Source organism: Chiloscyllium plagiosum, chromosome 50 (assembly GCF_004010195.1).
Source record: "Chiloscyllium plagiosum isolate BGI_BamShark_2017 chromosome 50, ASM401019v2, whole genome shotgun sequence".
In the NCBI taxonomy this organism is placed as follows: Eukaryota; Metazoa; Chordata; class Chondrichthyes; order Orectolobiformes; family Hemiscylliidae; genus Chiloscyllium; species Chiloscyllium plagiosum.
The window spans coordinates 7825282-7844138 of NC_057759.1; the positions used below are offsets into that span (position 1 = coordinate 7825282).

At 41.6% G+C, this 18857-nt stretch overlaps 1 protein-coding gene across 4 annotated transcripts in view; it reads left to right on the forward strand.

The window, feature by feature from the left end:
- Positions 1–2805: 2805 nt before the first annotated feature.
- LOC122544483 (probable E3 ubiquitin-protein ligase HERC1) overlaps positions 2806–18857 on the forward strand; it is a 248390-nt gene continuing 232338 nt past the window's right edge. For all 4 annotated transcript variants that reach the window (XM_043683720.1, XM_043683722.1, XM_043683723.1 and 1 more), the window contains exon 1: positions 2806–2881. The gene's annotated coding sequence lies outside the window, so the exon portion shown is untranslated. The remainder of the gene's footprint in view (positions 2882–18857) is intronic.

Genomic DNA, 18857 nt, shown 5'->3' on the forward strand with positions numbered 1-18857 from the left:
TTCCCTCCCCACCCTTATCCACTTTCCGTAAAGACCATTCCCTTTGCGTCTACATCATCAGGTCCAAGCCCCCAACAACCCATCCTCCCTCCCAGAACCTTCCTCTGCCACCACAGATTGCAAAACCTATGCCCACACCTCCAACCTCATCTGTGTCCCAGGCCCCAAAGGAGCCTTCCACATCAATAAAACTTTCATCTGCACTTTCACACGTCATTTACTGTATCTGTTGCTCCTGGTGCGGTCTCCTCTACATTGGGGAGACAGGACGCCTACTCGCAGAGAGCTTCAGAGAACATTTCTGGGATACCCGCAACACCAGACCCCACTGCCCTATGGCCGAGCACTTCAACTCCCCCTCCCACTCCGCCGAGGACATGCAGGTCCTGGGCCTCCTCCATCGCCATTCCCTTACTACCCAATACCTGGAGGAAAATCACCTCATCTTCGGCCTTGGGACCCTCCAACCCTATGGCATCAATGTGGATTTCACCAGTTTCTGCACTTCCCTTCCCCCCATCTTATTCCAGTTCCAACCTTCCAGCTTAGCACAGCCCTCATGACTTGTGCATCTTCTTTCCTACCTATCTACTCCACCCTCCCCTCTGACTTATCACCATTACCCCAACCTCCATTCACCTTCTGCACTTGCAGCTACCTTCCCCACCAGCCTCACCCCCTCCCATTTATCTCTCCATTACCAAGGCTCCCAGCCTCATTCCTGATGATGAAGGGCTTTTGATCGAAACGTCGATTTTCCTGCTCCTCAGACGCTGCCTGACCTGCTATGCTTTACCAGCACCATACACTGAACAAAAAAATTGGACCGCAACTAAATATTCTGAATTAGGCCTATTTTTCATGCGAGAAGACAAGATCGAGCCAAAGTGGACTTGACCAACTACTTGAGGGAAAATCTATAGAACAGTGAGAGTCATTCAAAAAGGAAATTGTGAGCATGCAGGGTCAACATGCTTGCATAAACATGAAGGGTAGGAACCTTAGCTCTCAGGGGCTGTACTGAATTGGATAACGAAAGAAAAAAAGGAACCCTATGGCAGATACTGAGGCCCAAAGTAATGGAGTCGTAATTGAGGCTCTGAATAACAAGAGCAGGGGGTTATTATGTAGTTGCTTAAAACATTATGGCCATGTTGGAGTACTATGCAGAGCTGTGGTCACCACAGTATAGAATGGATACGATTGCAAGAGAGTACAAATGAGATTCAGCTGAACTTTACAAAAATAAAAATAACAGAGAAAAATCAGTAGGTTTGGCAGCATATGTGGAGAAAAATAGAGTTAACATTTCAGCTCCAGGAGACACTTGTGATCCTGGATGGATTTGAAACACAGAAATGAAACTTCAATTGAAATCCATGTGAAAGGAGTCTGAACTAGTATCAGTCGTTGAGGATTGAGATGTGGTTGTGGAAGCAAGATATGGCAAATATTTGATCAAATACTAGGAGAGAGAACAAAGGTAATGATGGAATACAAGAAGATTTGAATGGAAATATTGTCAGAGAGGGGAGCAGGACTTCTTTACAGGCATACCTGGAAGCGGTGTGGCAGTTAGTTACACACTAAAATTCATCTGGAAGTTGCCTGGACTGGACAATTTCAGTTCAGATTAGATGAGGTGGGGGTGTTTTTCTTACAGGAGAGGAGGCTAAGGGAGAACTGGATTGAGGTGTATAAATTAGGAGAACCAAACAGGACAGTACAGTGGTTAGCACTGATGCCTCAGTGCCAGGATTCTCACCTTGGGCAACTGTGCAGAATTTGAACATGCTCCCAGTACCACCATGGGCTTTCTTAAAGTGCTCTAGATTCCTCCCAGTCCACAGATGTACAGGTTACACAAACTTGCCATGCTAGATTGCCCATAGTGTTCAAGGATGTGTAGGCTAGATGCATTAATTAGGGAAATGTAGAGTAATCGAGGAATGGATCTGGGTGGACACTCTGCAGAAGGTCAATGTGGACTTGTTGGGCCAAATGGCCTGTTTCCACATTGTAGGGGAAGGCTACTGAGGACTTTGAGGCATAAATTCTGTTCTTAGTAGAAAATGTGGCGGCCAGTTTGAACTGAAATAAAGTGACGATGACTAGACAATGTGTTTAGCGTTGTGAGATAAAGATTAACCAAAACACAACAGAATACGTTTGCGTGCACATCGACTATGAATTGCCCTCAACTATATATAATTCTTTCAAATGTTATGCACTTTTCAGAATACCGACGGTTCTGACTGTGATTTTTTGTGACGGTATTGGAAGTCGGTTATTGCCAAGTCTGCACTACTGGGAGAATGAAACCTCCTCATGTAGACCCAACCGGTCGGGGCTAGTTTAATCCGGACATAGCCATGTACATTTCATAACCAGATTTTAAAAGACATTCCTGAAAACAAACGCCGGAAATCACAGCAAGTCAGACAACATCCATAGAAAGAGAGCAAGCTAACGTTTCGAGGTTGTAATTTGCTCCTAAACTGCCAGTAAAGCACAACGCGTTTACTTTAAAAATACGTCAATCGCACCAACGCCATCGCTACAGCACCAACTTCTCCATCCAACACTGAAAACCACAACACTACACTTTAAAATAATTCTCCTTCAGCGACCGTTTCTGTGACGAACATACTTTCACATTCCACCCCTCGAGCGCCACCAAAAACCCAGCGCAGGCGCACCACGGACCGGTTTACAGTGTCGAGGCGGGACATTGAACCCCAACGCCATGACGCACTTCCTTACGGTTGTCTTGGTAAAATTTCCCGGATGTGGAGTTAGTCAACACGGTTCGTTAACTCGTGAGATGCTGGCGCCGGTTGTGGGGGAGGGTGGACGGTAGTTGTGGCGGAACAGGGAGCCCGTGAGTATCACCGTTTTATTGGGTGGGTGGTTGTGGTTCTGTATACGTAATAACATCCACTATTCCCTTTGCATCAGGCTGAGAGCTGTCAGCAGCTAACCTCAATTTCCAATTCCCCTGTTTCCTTCTCTCAAGTGATTATCAGCAGTGAACCCCCCATACGTCGGGCATCGCGTTGCCCAGCCCTGCAATTATCATGGTTTTACGACCATTTTACCTTCACCACTTAAGCCAGCGCCTCCATCCCCGGGCCACAATGAATGCTAGATAATCTCTGTCGGATTTTAAAGCTCGCGGAGGGGTTTCTCTTAACTATTTGTGAGCATAGGCCCAGGTGTAGTACCGAAATGTTTGTTCCCTTTGGTTTTAATTTGATGCTTCTGATTCCGAACCCAAAATGATGTTTCAAGAATTTTATTTCCCCCTTGTAGATTTGTTTTTTTAAGACTCGATTCAAAGGAAATTGTTTCAGCACGGTGGCCCAATGGCTAGCACTGCTGCCTCATAACACCAGGACCTGGGTTCAATTCCACTCTGTGTGAAGTTTGGACATTCTCCCCGTGTTTGCTTGTCTGCAGTCCAAAGATAGGCAGAGTAGGTGGATTGGCCATGGGAATTAAGGGATGGGGTGTGTCTGGGTGGAATGCTCTTCGAAGGTTAGCTGTGGTCTCGATAGGTCTAATGGCCTGCTTCTATGACGATTGTACAGAGGAATCCCGATTATCCGAATTTCAGATTATCCAGACAAGATTGCAAGGTCTCTATGCTTGGCTATACTGTGTATTCCAACAATTGATTATCCGAACAAAATACTCCCAACTGTGTCGATCGGACAATCGAGGTTCCTCTGCATTTGTTGTTTTCGTATTAACCTATGTGACGGTTTCTGAGTTGGAATGGGGACATTTGTTTTGAAAATCCTGCTTTTTTTAAATGTCAAAATATGTTTCTTTTTTCAGTATGATGAATTTATATAAAACTGAATTCTTGCTGAAACATAGTTGGGATTGGGGTTGTTTGCAAGTCCGCATGTATGAACATATGTGCAGCTGCATATATAAAGGTCGAATGTTAAGGCTGGATTATTTATTAGGCTTTGCATCACATTGCAAATCTTTTCCTGTTTGACTGCCAAGAAATATCTGGATCTGGACACCAAGTAAATGGATCCAGTAGACAAGCTCACACTTCAAGCCTATGGATTTGTTTAGAAAATGGATGATGACAAATGTGTATTCACTTATCTGCTTCTTGCATTCAACCAAACTGCAATATCTTGCGTATGCAAAGAGGTATTTCAAAACTGGAGATCATCATTAATATGCGATTAATATCAGGATTGCCTTTTTCTATACATCTTATGTACAGTAGTTTACAGCATAGAAGTGTTTTGTTTCAGTTTCTATTCTGCGTTTTGCGTATTGGGTGCTGGTTTCGCTGGGGAAACATAAATTTGGAGATATGTCTTCTTGTCAGTGCACTGAAAGCCTTTTTCCTTTAGTTTGCTTCCAGAAGGGGGTCAGGGTTTAAAAACTGGATTGTAAAGAGGGGACAATTTTCATTGTATGTTGTGTAATTAGATAACTGATTTAAACATTCAAGAACTTAGTTTGTATTTCTGTTAAACCATCCAAATGGAACAGTTGGCATTTGTGGCTTCATAAAATTTTGATGTTTACTAAAGTGGGAAATTTCAGGATGGTAGCTATTAAAATTCTTTTTGACATACACACAGGTTATATTGATTTCCTGCATAGTACGTTAGAGAAGCTGAGAAAAGCTTGCAGGTTGCTTTTCTAATTAGTGCACACTATTCTTTCCAGTGTGGTTTTAAATTGGTGGTTAGTACTGAAGAATGTGCACAGAATAGCTTTTTGGACGCTTTATTTGTATTTTCCTCGGCTTGGATTCTTTTTTGAACATATGACTTCTATGACTCAGCTTGTATTATTGATACAGCTAGGATAAACCATTCACAGTTTCTGTGATTTGCCATTGTGATTGCTGAAGCCAACCACTTTACTTTTCCAGGGTATTTTAAGCTCTGTTTGCAGTGAAAAGATTGGACATGGAAGTCAGTCCAAATCCTAGACAGCATAGTTCCTGCAAATTCCAGGTCATTGCATTCAATGAACTTGAAATTATTTGAGGCTGACTGTTGTCCTTTTCTGACTGAAAAAAGAACCAAGTAGCAGAGATTCATTGTCATGCAGCTCAGAAGAGGCCGTTTGGCACTTTGGATTTGTACTTGACCTATCTACTCTAAACCTATTTTCCAGCACTTGACCCAAAGCCTTAAATCTTAAGGCATTTGAAGTACTCATCCATGTACTTTTAAAGATTAAAAGTTTTTCATCCTCTTCTGTCCTTCCAGGCAGTGCATTCCAGATTCCCACCACACACTAGGTGAAAAAAGCATTCCTCAAATGGCCTCTAAACCTCCTGCCCTTGACTTTAAAATTATGCCCGCTTGTTGTTGACCCTTCATCTAAGGGGAACAGCTGCTTTCAAGAATCTTGTCCATGCCGCTAATAATCTAATTCACCTCAGTCAGGTTTCTCCCTCCGCCTTCTCCGCTCTAAAGAAAACAACTCTAGCTTCATAGCTAAAATGCTTTAACCCAGACAACATCCTCGTGAATCTCCTCTGTGGCCCCTCTAACGCAGTCACATCCTATCGCAGTTAGAACTAAACTTTGTCTTTCAACCGTGGCCTAACTAAAATTTTTTGTAGCACCAATGTAGTCCCCTGCTCTTATGATGTATGCCATGACTGATAAAAGCAAATGTCTTATGGGCCACTCTAGCTATCCTATTAACATGTCCTGTCTCCTTCAGGGATCTATTTATCAACTCCTCCACATTCTCATCTAATTTGTATTATGTGTATCACGAGCAGTAAGGGACTCAGCACTGATCCCTGTGGTATGCCACTACACATCAGGATGTAGTCTCACAACAGCCTTCTACCATCACGCTATCTCTTATGATTAAGCCAATTTATGATTCACCTTGCTAAGGAACCATGCGCTTTTACCTTCATCAGTCTTTGATATCAAAACTTAGCTGAAATCCAGATAAATGACATCAACTGCATTACCCTTGTCTACACACCTGATCACCACCACAAATAATTCAATCAAATTTTTTAGGCATGATCTTTCTCTGACAAAGCTATGCGAACTATCCCTGATCAAATCTTACCTATGCAAGTGGAAATTCATTCTCTCCTTCACAATTTTCTTCAGTAGTTTCTCTACCACTGATGTGAGACTGTCCTCCAGTTCTTTGGCACCTCCCATGTTGCCAGGGAGGAATGAAAAAGTTAGATCAGAGCTCATATAATTTCTTGCCTTGACCCTGTGCTCCCATCTTAAATGGAGAGCCCTAATTTTAATTTGTGCCCTCTTGTTATAATCTCTCCCATGAAGGAAAGCATCCTTTCAGCATCCTCCCTGTTGATTAGTGAACTTCGATGGATGCAGGCTTAAACTGTCCAAACTTATCTCAAATAACATCCTACCACTCCCTATCTCTCTATACCTATGGGTTCTGCAGCCCTCTCCATTGAAATAATATGCTGCATTTCTATTCTTTGTGCCAAAATGGACAAGTTCACGTTTTGTCCAAGTTGTGCTCTACCTGTCAATTTTTTGTCCTGTTATTTCAGACATCTAAATTCATTTGCTCCTTATGACCTTCCACAATTTATTTTCCTACTTTTGTTGAATCATCAGCAAACCTAGCAACACACCTTCAATCAAATCATTGGTACAAGTTCTAAACCATTGGGAACTTGTACACCACTTCACACATCTTGTCAACCTGAAACAACACACTTATTCCCATTCCCCTACTTCCTATTAGCCAATCAATCCTCTTACGTACTAATGTGTTTGCCATGAAAGTACAAGCTCTTATTTTGTTTTTTTTTAAATGTAGCACCTTGTCAAATACTTCCAGAAATCTAAGTACAGTGCATCATCTGATTATCCTTTATAGATATTACTTTTGAGTAAGAAACAAAATAAGTTTTTAGTCCAACATGATATCCTTTTCATAATACCATGTTGACACTACCTGACTACATTAGGATTTTCGAAGTGCCATACTATAATCTCCTAATAGTGGATTCTTGCATTTTCACTTTGACAGATGTTAGATTAACTGACTTGTAGTTTCCTGCTTTCTGTCTCTCTGTCCTCTCCTGAATAACATTTCCTAATATTTTTTCTGCCGGGACCCTGCCAGAATCTAAGGGACTTTGCATCCATATCTCAGTCAATTCTTTTAAGACCCTAGAATGAAGTCCATCAGGATAGGGTGGACTTGACAGGATTTATTTCTAATAATTTTCTTGTGCTCTTTCCCTAGTGATTGTAATTGTTTCTTTCTCAGTTACATGTTCTCATTCTTATGGAATATAATGTGTATCTTCTACAGTGAAGACTAACACAAAGTATCTGTTATTTCATCTGCATTTACCAGGTTTCCCATAATTAATTCTCTAGACTTGCTGCCATGAACATGCTAACAAGAATAGGCCACTCACTCCTTCAAGACTGCTCTGCCATTCAGTAAGATCCTGGCTGATTTTGATCTACATTCCAACAAATCCCTGATAATTTTTTATCCCCTATCCCTTAGTCATCAAGAATCTTTTGTCTTTTGAGGATGGGAATTTCAAAGACTCTCCATGCTTGGAGAGAAGACAATGTTTCATCATCTCTGTTTTAAATGGGCACACCCTTATTTTTGATTTATGAACTGTACTTTTAGATTCTCAGTAAGAAAAAGCATCCTTTCAGCATTCACGCAGTCAAATCCCCTCAAGATTTTATGTTATAATTGAGTCAACCCTGACTCTTCTAAACCCTAGAAGATACAGACAGCCTGTCTAGCCTTTCCCCATAATGTAAGCCGCTTGTTCCAGGTATGTGTAAACCGTGTCTGACTTGCTTCTATCCTTCCATAATTATGGAGACCAGTACTGTACACAGTACTTCCAATTCGGACACACCAATGCCCTGTACAACTGAAGTGTAATATCCCTATTCTTGTATTCAATTTCTTGTATTTCAATAACGTGTCATTTTATTAGCATTCTTGGTTACATGCTATACCTGCATACTAATCCTTGAAAATTTATGCATTAGGGCACCCAGATCTCTCTGCATCTCAGCTCTGCAAATTCTCAGCATTTAGATAATATGCTTTTTAGTCTTTCTGCCAAAATGGACAATTTCCCACTTTCCCACATTGAACTCCATTTACTAGATCTTTGCCCACTCAGTTAACCTGTGTATATCCTTTTAATGGGCTCCATATGTCCTCTTCACAATCACTTTCAGATTTATCTTTGTGCCATCAGTAAATTTAGCTACCGTGTCTTGGATCTCTGTTTCAAATCATTTTTTTAAATTGTAAAGAATTAAGGCCCCACCATCGAATCCTCAGATCCACCACTTGTGACATCCTGCCAGCCTGGAAAGGACCCACTTATTCCTACTCTCTGCTTCCTGTTATCAAGCCAATATTCTTTCATGCCAATATGTTACCCCGAATACCATGAGCTTTTATTTTCTGCAATAACTTGATGTGGCACCTTATAAAATGCGGTCTCTGAATTAGGATGCAATAAATTCTCTGCTTTTGCCCTATCTACAGCACAAGTTGCTTCTTCAAAGGGCTCCACTAAATTAGCTGAATATAGTTTCCTTTTGACAAAGCCATGTTTACTCTGTCTGATAACCATCAACATACTTGGGTGCCCTCGCTGTTATAATGTTTTTAATGATGGCTTCTAACATTTTCTCTATAACAGATGTAAGCTAACTGGCCTGTAATTTACTGCTTTCTACCCCCCTTTATTTTAACTAAAGGAGTAGCATTAGCTGTTTTCTAATCTAAAGAAACCTTCCCTGAATTCAATGAATTTTGGAGAATTAAAACCTATGCATCAACTACTTCACTAGTTACCTTTTTTTAATACCTTAAGATTTGTCATTTGCATTTCCCACAATTTATTTAGTACTACTTTCTTGGTAATTGTAATTTTCTTGGGTTCCCCTCTCCCTTCAATTCCTGATTTACAGTTACATGGTGTTTGCAAGTTGCTAAAGAAGACTAATGCTGACTTTACCCTTTTCTCCCATTACCTGGCGAACCTCCCTTTTTCTGTTTCTGGATAGCTTTCACTCAAACTGTAATTTCATTTCCCTTATAAATTTTAAAATTATTCTTTGCTGTACTTTATCATGTCCCTCATGTTTCATGAGTTCTCTCAAAAGACTATTTAATCATTAAAATGGTTAATTTGTAGGATTGTCACCACTAACTAAAATAAAAGAAACTCTCACTGGATTTCAAAGAACAAAACAGCAAATATTTATTTGAAAAAATGCAGCTTTTAACAAATAGGAAAATTAATGCTGAGATTCCCCCACCCCCCGGCCCCAACTCAATCTAAAAAAAAATTCTCACACAGGATATTTGAGATGGACAGTTTGGCAGATAATTGGTGAATGTAAAATATAAGAATAAAGTAACCCATTCTGTGGATCAAGAGTTAAAATCTGTCCCAGTCCCAGTTCTCTTATTTTTTGTGACAATATCACATTATTATTGACTGTGGTGATTTTCAATTGGTAGCTTGTCATAAGTTTTTGCTAGAAAAGAAATTCCTCTTTTCAGAGTCTTTTTAGTACTGGGTAAAAACAATGACTGCAGATGCTGGAAACCAGGTTCTGGATTTGAGTCGTGCTGGAAGAGCACGCAGTTCAGGCAGCATCCGAGGAGCAGTAAAATCGACGTTTCGGGCAAAAGCCCTTCATCAGGAATACAGCAGTACTGGTCTCCTTTCATTTATAGGACCACTGCAATCTGGTTGGTTTGCAGGCTTTTGGAGGTTGAGTGCAATCTCCCTCGGATCTGTGAAAAATCTGTAACTTGAAGCAAATCCGAAAACTATTGCTGGGCAGCTTTCTTTTCAACCCAAAAGCACCCAGTGCCATCTAACCTCAAGAGTTTCCAATCCAGCTTAGAGTCAGAGAAAATATGATCTTTGGTTAATTGTGTCTGTGCTAGTCAAAGGCAACCACCTAAATATTCTAAACCCATTTTCCAGCATATGGCCCACTGCATTGGCATTGCAAGTGCACATCTAAATACTACTTTTATGCAATGAGGGTTTCTACCACTACCATCCTTATGGCAATGAGTTTGAGATTCCCACCACCCATTCTGGTGCAAAGACTTTTCCTGATGATTCCTGATGAAGGGTTTATGCCTGAAACGTTTATTCTCCTGCTCCTCGGATGCTGCATGACCTGCTGTTCTTTTCTACACTATACTCTCGACTCTAAAGTTTTTCCTCACATCTCCTCCAAACCTTCTGCCCCTTACCTTAAATCTATGTCCCCTGCTCATTGATCCCTCCATCCATTCTTTCTGTCTATTCTATCTATGCCTGTCATAACTTTATTCATATTATACATGTCTCCCTTTGATCTGTTTTGCTATAATGTCTCCAATCTCTCTTCATAACTGATACTCTTCAGCCCAGACAAATCTCACCTGCACACTCTTCAGTGTAATGACATCCCTTGAGAATGTGGATTCTAGAACTGCACACAATACTCTTGCTTGGCCTTACCAACATTTTATATAGTTCCAGCATAACTGCTCTTGCTCTTAAACTCTATGCTTTGACTAATAAAATCAAGTATAGAGGAATCTCGATTATCCAAATGACATGGGTGGGGAGATTTTTGTCAGTTTAGCCAAGCATCGGGAATTTGTGATCTTGTCTGGCAATCTTAAATTCGGATAATTGAATGCCGGATAATCAAGGTTCCTATATGCCATATGTCTCCTTAACCACTTTATCTACCTAATGCCTGAAAGGAGTTGAAAAGTGTGGCACTGAAAAAGCACAGCAAGTCAGGCAGCATCCAAGGAGCAGGTGAATTGACGTTTCAGGCACAAGCCTTTCATCAGGAATGTGAGGGGGAAGGAGATTTAGAAATAAACAAGAGGGTGGGGTGGGTTTGGGGAAAGGTAGCTGGGAAAGCAATAGGTAGATGGATATAGGTCAGAGTGGAGCAGATAGATGGAAAGGTAGATGGACAGGTAGGATAGTTCAAGAGGGCGGTGCCAAGTTGGATGATTGGATCTGGGATGAGGTGGGGGGAGGGCAGATGAGGAAACTGATGAAATCGACATTGATGCCATGTCCCAAGATGGAAGATGAGGTGTACTTCCTCCACACATCGGGTAGCTTGGATTTGGCAGTGGACTTGCATGTCCTTGTCAGAGTGGGAGGGGGGAGTTGAAGTGGTTGGCAACAGGGCAGTGGAGTTGTTTGGTGCGTGTGTCCCAGAGATGTTACGTCGATTTTGCTAGTTTCCTCACTCCAGATACATCGCACCAATTCAGCACTGCCCTCTTGAACGGTCCTACCTGTCCATCCTCCTTCCCACCTATCTGCTTCACCTTCGCCTCTGACCTATCACCATCACTCACCCCAACTCCGTCTACCTATCACCTTCCCTGCTATCTTTCCCCCAGCCCCACCCACCCTCCTATTTATATGTCAACCCCCCCCTCCCCGATATTCCTTATAAAGGGTTATGTCCGAAACGTCGATTCTCCTGCTCCTTGGATTCTACTGACTTGTTGTGCTTTTCCAGCACCACATTTGTTTGACTCAGATCTTCAGCATCTTCAGTCCTAACTTTCTCCTAATACCTTAAGGGATCAAGATATGTGTACATCAAAGTCCCTCTGATTCTTGGTGCTTCCCAAGGTCATTTTGTTCATGTATTCCTTTGCATCATTGATCTTGTCTGCATTTAATTCAATTTGCCATTGATCAATCCGTCTGATTAGCCCTTCTATATCTTTGTGTAGTCTATTACTATCCTCCTCACTAATTATCACGCCACCAATTTTTGGATCGTCTGCAAACTTGCTAATCAACTCCTTCATTCAAGTTTAAATCATCTGTATAAATCACAAACAGCAAAAGCCCTTGTGGGATTCACTGAACACATACTTCCAGTTAGAAAAACACCCCTCAACAGAGGAAACTCCTCTGTTTCTGCCTCTCTGCCAATTGTTGATCCAATTTGCTAAATTTCCTTTGATCCCATGATGGCTTACCTTTGCTAACGGTTTTCCATGTGGTAGCTTATCAAAGGCCTTGCTGAAGTCCAAGTAGTCATGATTTGGAGATTCTGGTGTTGGACTGGGGTGTACCGCAGTCCAAGTAGATTACATCAAAAACGTCACCCTCATCCACGCACCTGGTTACCAGGTGAAAAATTTCATCAAGTTGGCTGGATGTGTTCTCTCCTCAACAAAACCATGCTTACAATTCAGAGTTTGGGTGCTCTTGTGCAGTCAATAGTTAAATGCTTCACAGTTCCATGTTTCTTTTGAAGTGGAGAAAATATAATTTAAACATGTATTTTCTAGTTTATAATTCCAAACAACATAATTGCATAATTGTGATTGAAATTTCGATGGCCTTGGACTTTTTTTCTCTCTGTTGTGGATAATACAGGATCGAATTAGTACTTTTCTTTCTTTGTTTGCTTTAGTCTGCATAATGTAACTGTTTTCCACTTCAGTTTAGGAGGGGATGAGTCATTAGTTTCAGCCATTGTTTTACTTTGCTTTGTCTTGTGGTGTGATCCTTTGTTTATCCGATGCTGTCATATGATGTGTTGTTTACGCATTCCTCCTGTCCTGCCAAAATTGCAGGATATTTAAACATCGACATACTGTAACTTGTGTTCCTAATGAGAACTGAATCGATCTTGAAAGTGTAGTTCTGAGATTGTCAGCGTGTCAAGCTGTTTGAAATACACAATTGTGATTTCTTTATCTTTGACATCTTTCAACCCCTGCAGTAAAAGATACTCATCTACAGTCTCTTATTGTTTATCTTAAATTCACTTGTTCCAAAATTTTCTCTCGAAATATATCTGATGGAAGAAGTAAATGGAAGCATTTATTTTCATGATATGCTACTTACTAAGTTTATTAAATGGATCTCTAATTGTTTTGCTTTTCTTAGGCATCCAAGTTTAGATCAATGAAATGATTTATTTTGGAAAAGAGTTTGAATAATGTCACAGTGCACTGTGCTCACAATTCTCCTGAGATTTGGTTGATCTGTTCTCTTGTTTTCATTTGTTCTATAATGCAGGTGTAACCCTGTGAAGAAACCTGATTCCAAATTTGCTACAGTGCCTACCTGTACACATGCCTTTGATATTCGCAGATTTTTCAATCGTGCTGGCAGTTACATAACTAATCCATCTAGCCTACACACCCTTGGACACTATGGAAAATTTTTTAGCGTGGCCAATCCACCCAACTTGCACATTTTCAAAGTGTGGGAGGAAACCGAAGCACCTGGCAGCAACCCACAGTCACAAGGGGAACAAACTCCACAAAGATCGTCCTCTAAGGCTGGAATCAAGCCCAGGTTCATGGTGCTGTGAGGCAGCAGTACTAACCACAGTGCCATCATACCCAAAACACTCACATTTTACTTAAAATGATGACAGATATTTTCTCATCTCTAACTTTTTTAATGGAACATGAAGCAGTGCAGCACAGGAACAGACCCTTTGGCCCACCAGTCTGTGCTGATCATGATGCCATTCTAAACTAATCCTGTCAACTTGCACATGGCCTATTCCAAATGCCTTTTAAACTCTGCTAACAAATTTGCTTCTACCACCTCCGCTGACAGTGTGTTCCAAGTGACTACCACCCTTCGTGTAAAGAAAAATCTTTCCTTGTGCATCTGCTTTAAGCTTTTCCTCTCTTACCTTAGCCCTAGTATTTCGACATTTCCATCCTGGGAAAAAAGATTCCAACCATCCATCTTATCCATTCTTTGTAATTTTATCAGGTTGCCCCCTAGCATCATATGCTCCAATGAAAGCGCATTTGTATGTCTAGATTAGAGTGGTGCTGGAAAAGCACAGCAGGTTAGGCACCATCCAAGGAGCAGGAAAATCAATGTTTCGGGCAAAAGCCCTTCATCAGGAATGAATGAAGGACTTTTACCCGAAACATCGAACTTCCTGCTCCTCAGTTGCTGCCTGACCTGTTGTGCTTTTCCAGCACCACTCTAATCTACAGTCAGGGAGCTATGAACTTGTATCCCTCTGCATATCAATGCTCCGAAGGGTTGTGCCATTAACTGTATAATTTCTCTTGTATTTGACCTGCAAAGTGCATGACCTTGTCCGGATTCAACTTCACCTATCATTACTTAGGCCAACTTTAAATTGACTTATATCCTCCTGTATCCTTTGATAACCTTCCTCATTATCAGCAACTACACAAATTTTCACATTATGAACAAATGAAAAAGCTTCACGGAGGCCAGTATCCCACCACTGTCACCGTACATGAGCAGTCTTTGACTCTTGTTCTATATCCTACAGAGTCAGACACCAGTTTGTAGGTATCTCTGACACTCAACCTTTTTATACGTCAACCAGAGTTACTTGACTGGGCTAATCTGGTCCAATCAGGGAACCCATATTCTATAATTCTGATAAAGGGTCACTGGACCCGAAACATTAACTCTTCAAGATGTTGCCAAACTTGCTGAGCTTTTCCAGCAACTTCTATTTTTGTTTCCAATTTACAGCATTTCGTTCACAGTTCTTTTGGTTTATACTTCGTGTTTAAACCATATTCTGTGATGTCCAGCTGGCTAACCTCATTACAATCATTGCATCCCACACCCTCTGAGTCCACGGACAAAGGCTGGTCCTTTTTTCTTGGAGAGCTTCCTTGGTTATTTTCGCACCAGGTCAGCATTGTCACAGTGACTCTGCGTTGTCACAGTCGGCATGTATTGCACAGAAGCTCTCCTCTTGCACCAGGAGTGTCCAGGTAGAATTCCATTCTTCTTCCAGCAGCAAAGGCATTGAGGCAGCTACTTCTGTCATGTGCATCTCTGATTCAGATGGGTGGGCAGAATCCATGGATTCTTGCAGCATTTACAGTGGTTCTGAGGGACAGAGCACATGATCCTCCCACACCATTTGAGAAGTTGCATCTTTCAAAGGATCCACATGATTATGCAGGACCGTTGCACCTACCCAAACTTTGATATGTCATTGGTCCTGACCTCTCTTTGGCCATGCCTGTTACCCATGCAGGGCCATTTCCATGATTCTTAAACCAAACTTTGTTCCCTGTATGAAACTTATCCCTCTCACTTAGAGTCTTGGGTGTAACATTAAAGTTCGTGAGGCTGCTTGAATGCCCCCACCCCATCTGGGATGATTAGGCTTTCCCTGGTGTGGAGTTATCTACCCTGTAGTTTCATATAGGATAGTCTTGTAATCAAACAAGAACTGTGACAGTTTGGTATCTAGTGAGGCTGCAAGCTGATACCTCAATCCAGCCTTCAAAATTTGGAGTGCTGTTTCATGGAGCTGTCCTAATATGTCAACTTCCCTTTGACATGAAGAAATAACCAAATTCCCTGCAGGTAAATCATGGTCCATTATCTGTGACTAACACTTCTTGGACTCCCTGTGTTGCAAAAGATGTGCACATCTCTTGTTATCGTTGTCCCAACGTTTGACGAATTTATGTACATCCAAACACTTGAGTGGGTATCTACAATGACTAAGAACATTGAACCCATAAAAGGATGCGCTTATAGTTAATGTGCGATAACTTTTGTCCTTGGTGACATTCTGGGCACTGCCTAACTAATGTAGTTATGTCTACGTCCAAGCCTGACCACCAGACATAACTTATTGCCAACTTCTTCATTTTGGAGATTTCTGGATTGACCTAGTAGAACTCAACCAGTATTTGATGGCAACCTTTGCTCGAAACTGTCTTCTACAATGAGATGGTGCCTTTTGGTCCTAACAGCTTTCAGTTTTAGTATTCATGGTCCTTTGGTTTCCCCCATCAATGTTAGTTGTTTCAGTTTGGAAAAGACTGCATCTTTCTGGGTTGAAAGTCTGATACTGTTCATTGTGAATGGGAGGGTGTCCAGAAAATTTAATTTCATTACCAACCCTTCTATTGGGGGTACCTCAGGTCCTGTGTCTGCTAATAGGAGGTGGTTCAGTGCATCCGCATTCGCTACTCAGCCTCTGCAAAGGTATGCTAACGTATAAGCACTTAGTATTAGAACCCACTGCTGAATGCAGCCCAAACCTAAGGTCAGTACTGCCTTGTCCTTTCAGCAGACCAAGTAGGAGTTTGTGGTCCATGATTGTCACAAATTTTGGTTCATAAGGGTATTGGTGGAACTTCCCGACTCCAAATATGACCTTTAATCCATCTTTTTGTATCAGGACGTATTTTTATTCTGCATTAACCGAAGTCTTGGATGCATAAGCTATTGAGCGTTCCTCTCCATTGGACTACCTATTAGCTGTCTGGAGAGGCATCACACACCAATATCAGATCTTTCTTGGGATCATAGTGTGCCAACACCTTAGAGTGCCAACACCTTAACTGTTTCTTTACTTCATTGAAAGCTAGGGCTTGTCTTTGAGACCATTTCCAAGGCTGACCCTTTTTTAGGAGTTAATGCATAACTGCCAGAATGGATGCCAGGTTACGTATAACTTTCTACAACAGTTTACCAGCCCAAACCATACCTAAATACCTGTACAGATGTGGAAGCTGGGATACCCTTTATTGCCTTCACTTTATCTTCCTCTGAGTGCAATCTGGTCATCTTCACTCTGTAGCCCAAGTAGTTTACTTGGGTGACCTGGAACACATTCTTCCTTTCTTAGGCGTACACCTGCTTGGAGAAATGCCTTAGAATTTTATTCAGGTTCTCTAAATGTTCCTTCGTATTCTTTTCTTTAATCAGGACATCACCCAGGTAAGTGGCAACCTTGCAAAATGTTGTCCATTGTCTGCTGAAAAATTGAACATACCCTAAAAAGCAGTTTTGTAAATTGGTATAAGGGTATTAATTGCACAATAAGTTTGAGAATCCCGGACTAAGTGTAGTTGTAAGTAATTGGCTCAGGACTAGCCTACCACCAAGGATCTTGTGAAATGCTTTAGTAAAGTCCACGTAGACAATATCCACTGACCTATCAATAAGCTGCACATGGTCAGGATGGAGAGGTTACATCTAGAGTGAGAGATGACCCGAGTGAGCATATTATTTGGGAAATTCGGAGGCTGCATGGGAATTTGGTACAGAGGGATAGAAGTGATTTTTGCATGCTAAAAGACCAATAAAGCATTTTTGAAAATCAAATTAAGAATTAAATAAAATAGAGATGCAAAGCCAGTCAGTGTGTTGTACCCGTATGATATGTGAGCTGGTTGGTTGATTGAGGAACACGAGATCAGATTAAATGAGCTGGAGTCTGCACTTCAACATTGCGACACATGAGGGAAGGTAAGAATTAACTGGATGCTGAGTTTCAGGATGCAGTCACACCCCTTAGATGAACTACCTTAATTTGGCTAGTGGTCAGTACAAGAGGGTGTGACTACAAGTGAGGCAGTTAGAAGGATCCAGGAGAGAGTGCTTAAGGAGTCTTGGCCCTCTAACAGATTTGAGATTCTTGGTTCCTGTGGATGAGTGTGGGGGCTATTGGGAGGGTATGCAAAGTGACCATAGCATCATGATATAGGGAGCCATTTAAGAGAAGGGAGAAAAGAGAAATGTAATTGTTATCAGGTATAAAATAGCCAGAGGAATAGGCATTGTTCGCTACAGCCAGGCTATGTTACCTCCCTAGTGCCCAAGTTCAAGATGTATTTTTCTGGATCGCAGAAGAACTTGGAGGTGGGTGAGGAAAGATCAAGTTGTCATGGTCCACATAAGTACCAATGATATAGGTAGAAAGAAGAAGATGTTCTTCTGAGGGAATATGAGCAACTCGGTGTTTAAGTTTAAAAAGTAGAACTAAAAAGACAAGTATCTCTGGATTACTACCTGAGCCGTGAGTTAATTGGCACAGGGTTAACAGTGTTAAAGAGGTAAACATGTCATAGTTATAGAGTTGTGGAGTGCAGAAAAGGCCCTTTGGCCTATTATGTCTGCACTGACAATAACTACCATGACTATATTCTTGAATATTACGATTTCTCAAGTGCTCATATAAATTTTTTTTAAAAAGGTTGTAAGGTTTCCAGCCTCCACTGCCTTCCTGGTCAGTACCTTTCAGATTCCCACAACCCTCTTAAGTGAAAATGTTTTTCTCAAATCCCTTCTAAATCTCCTGTCCCTATACTCCCTCATGATTGAACCCTCAACCAAGGGGAACAACTGTTCTTTTCTTATACTATTGATATCCCTCATAATTTTATGCAGCCCAATCATGTCCTCCTCAATCTTCTCTATTCTAAAGAAAATAATCCAAGATTATCTAGTCTCAATTGCTCCAGTGTTCAACACCATTCGCAACTCCTCAGATACTGAAGCAGTCCATGCTCAAATGCAACAAGATCTGGACAATATCAAGGAGGAGAAAGTGAGGTCTGCAGATGCTGGAGATCAAAGTTGAAACTTTATTGCTGGAACAGCACAGCAGGTCAGGCAGCATCCAGGGAACAGGAGATTCGACGTTTCGGGCACAGGCCCTTCTTCAGGAATGAACAGAGAGTGTTCAGCAGGAGAAGATAAAAGGTAGGGAGGAGGGACTTGGAGGAGGGGCGTTGGAAATGTGATAGGTGGAACCTCTCCGCCTCCATCCTACTCCGACCTATCACCCTCACCTTGACCTCTTTCCACCTATCACATTTCCAACGCCCCTCCTCCAAGTCCCTCCTCCCTACCTTTTATCTTCTCCTGCTGAACACTCTCTGCTCATTCCTGAAGAAGGGCCTGTGCCCGAAACGTCGAATCTCCTGTTCCCTGGATGCTGCCTGACCTGCTGTGCTGTTCCAGCAATAAAGTTTCAACTTTGATCTCCAACATCTGCAGACCTCACTTTCTCCTC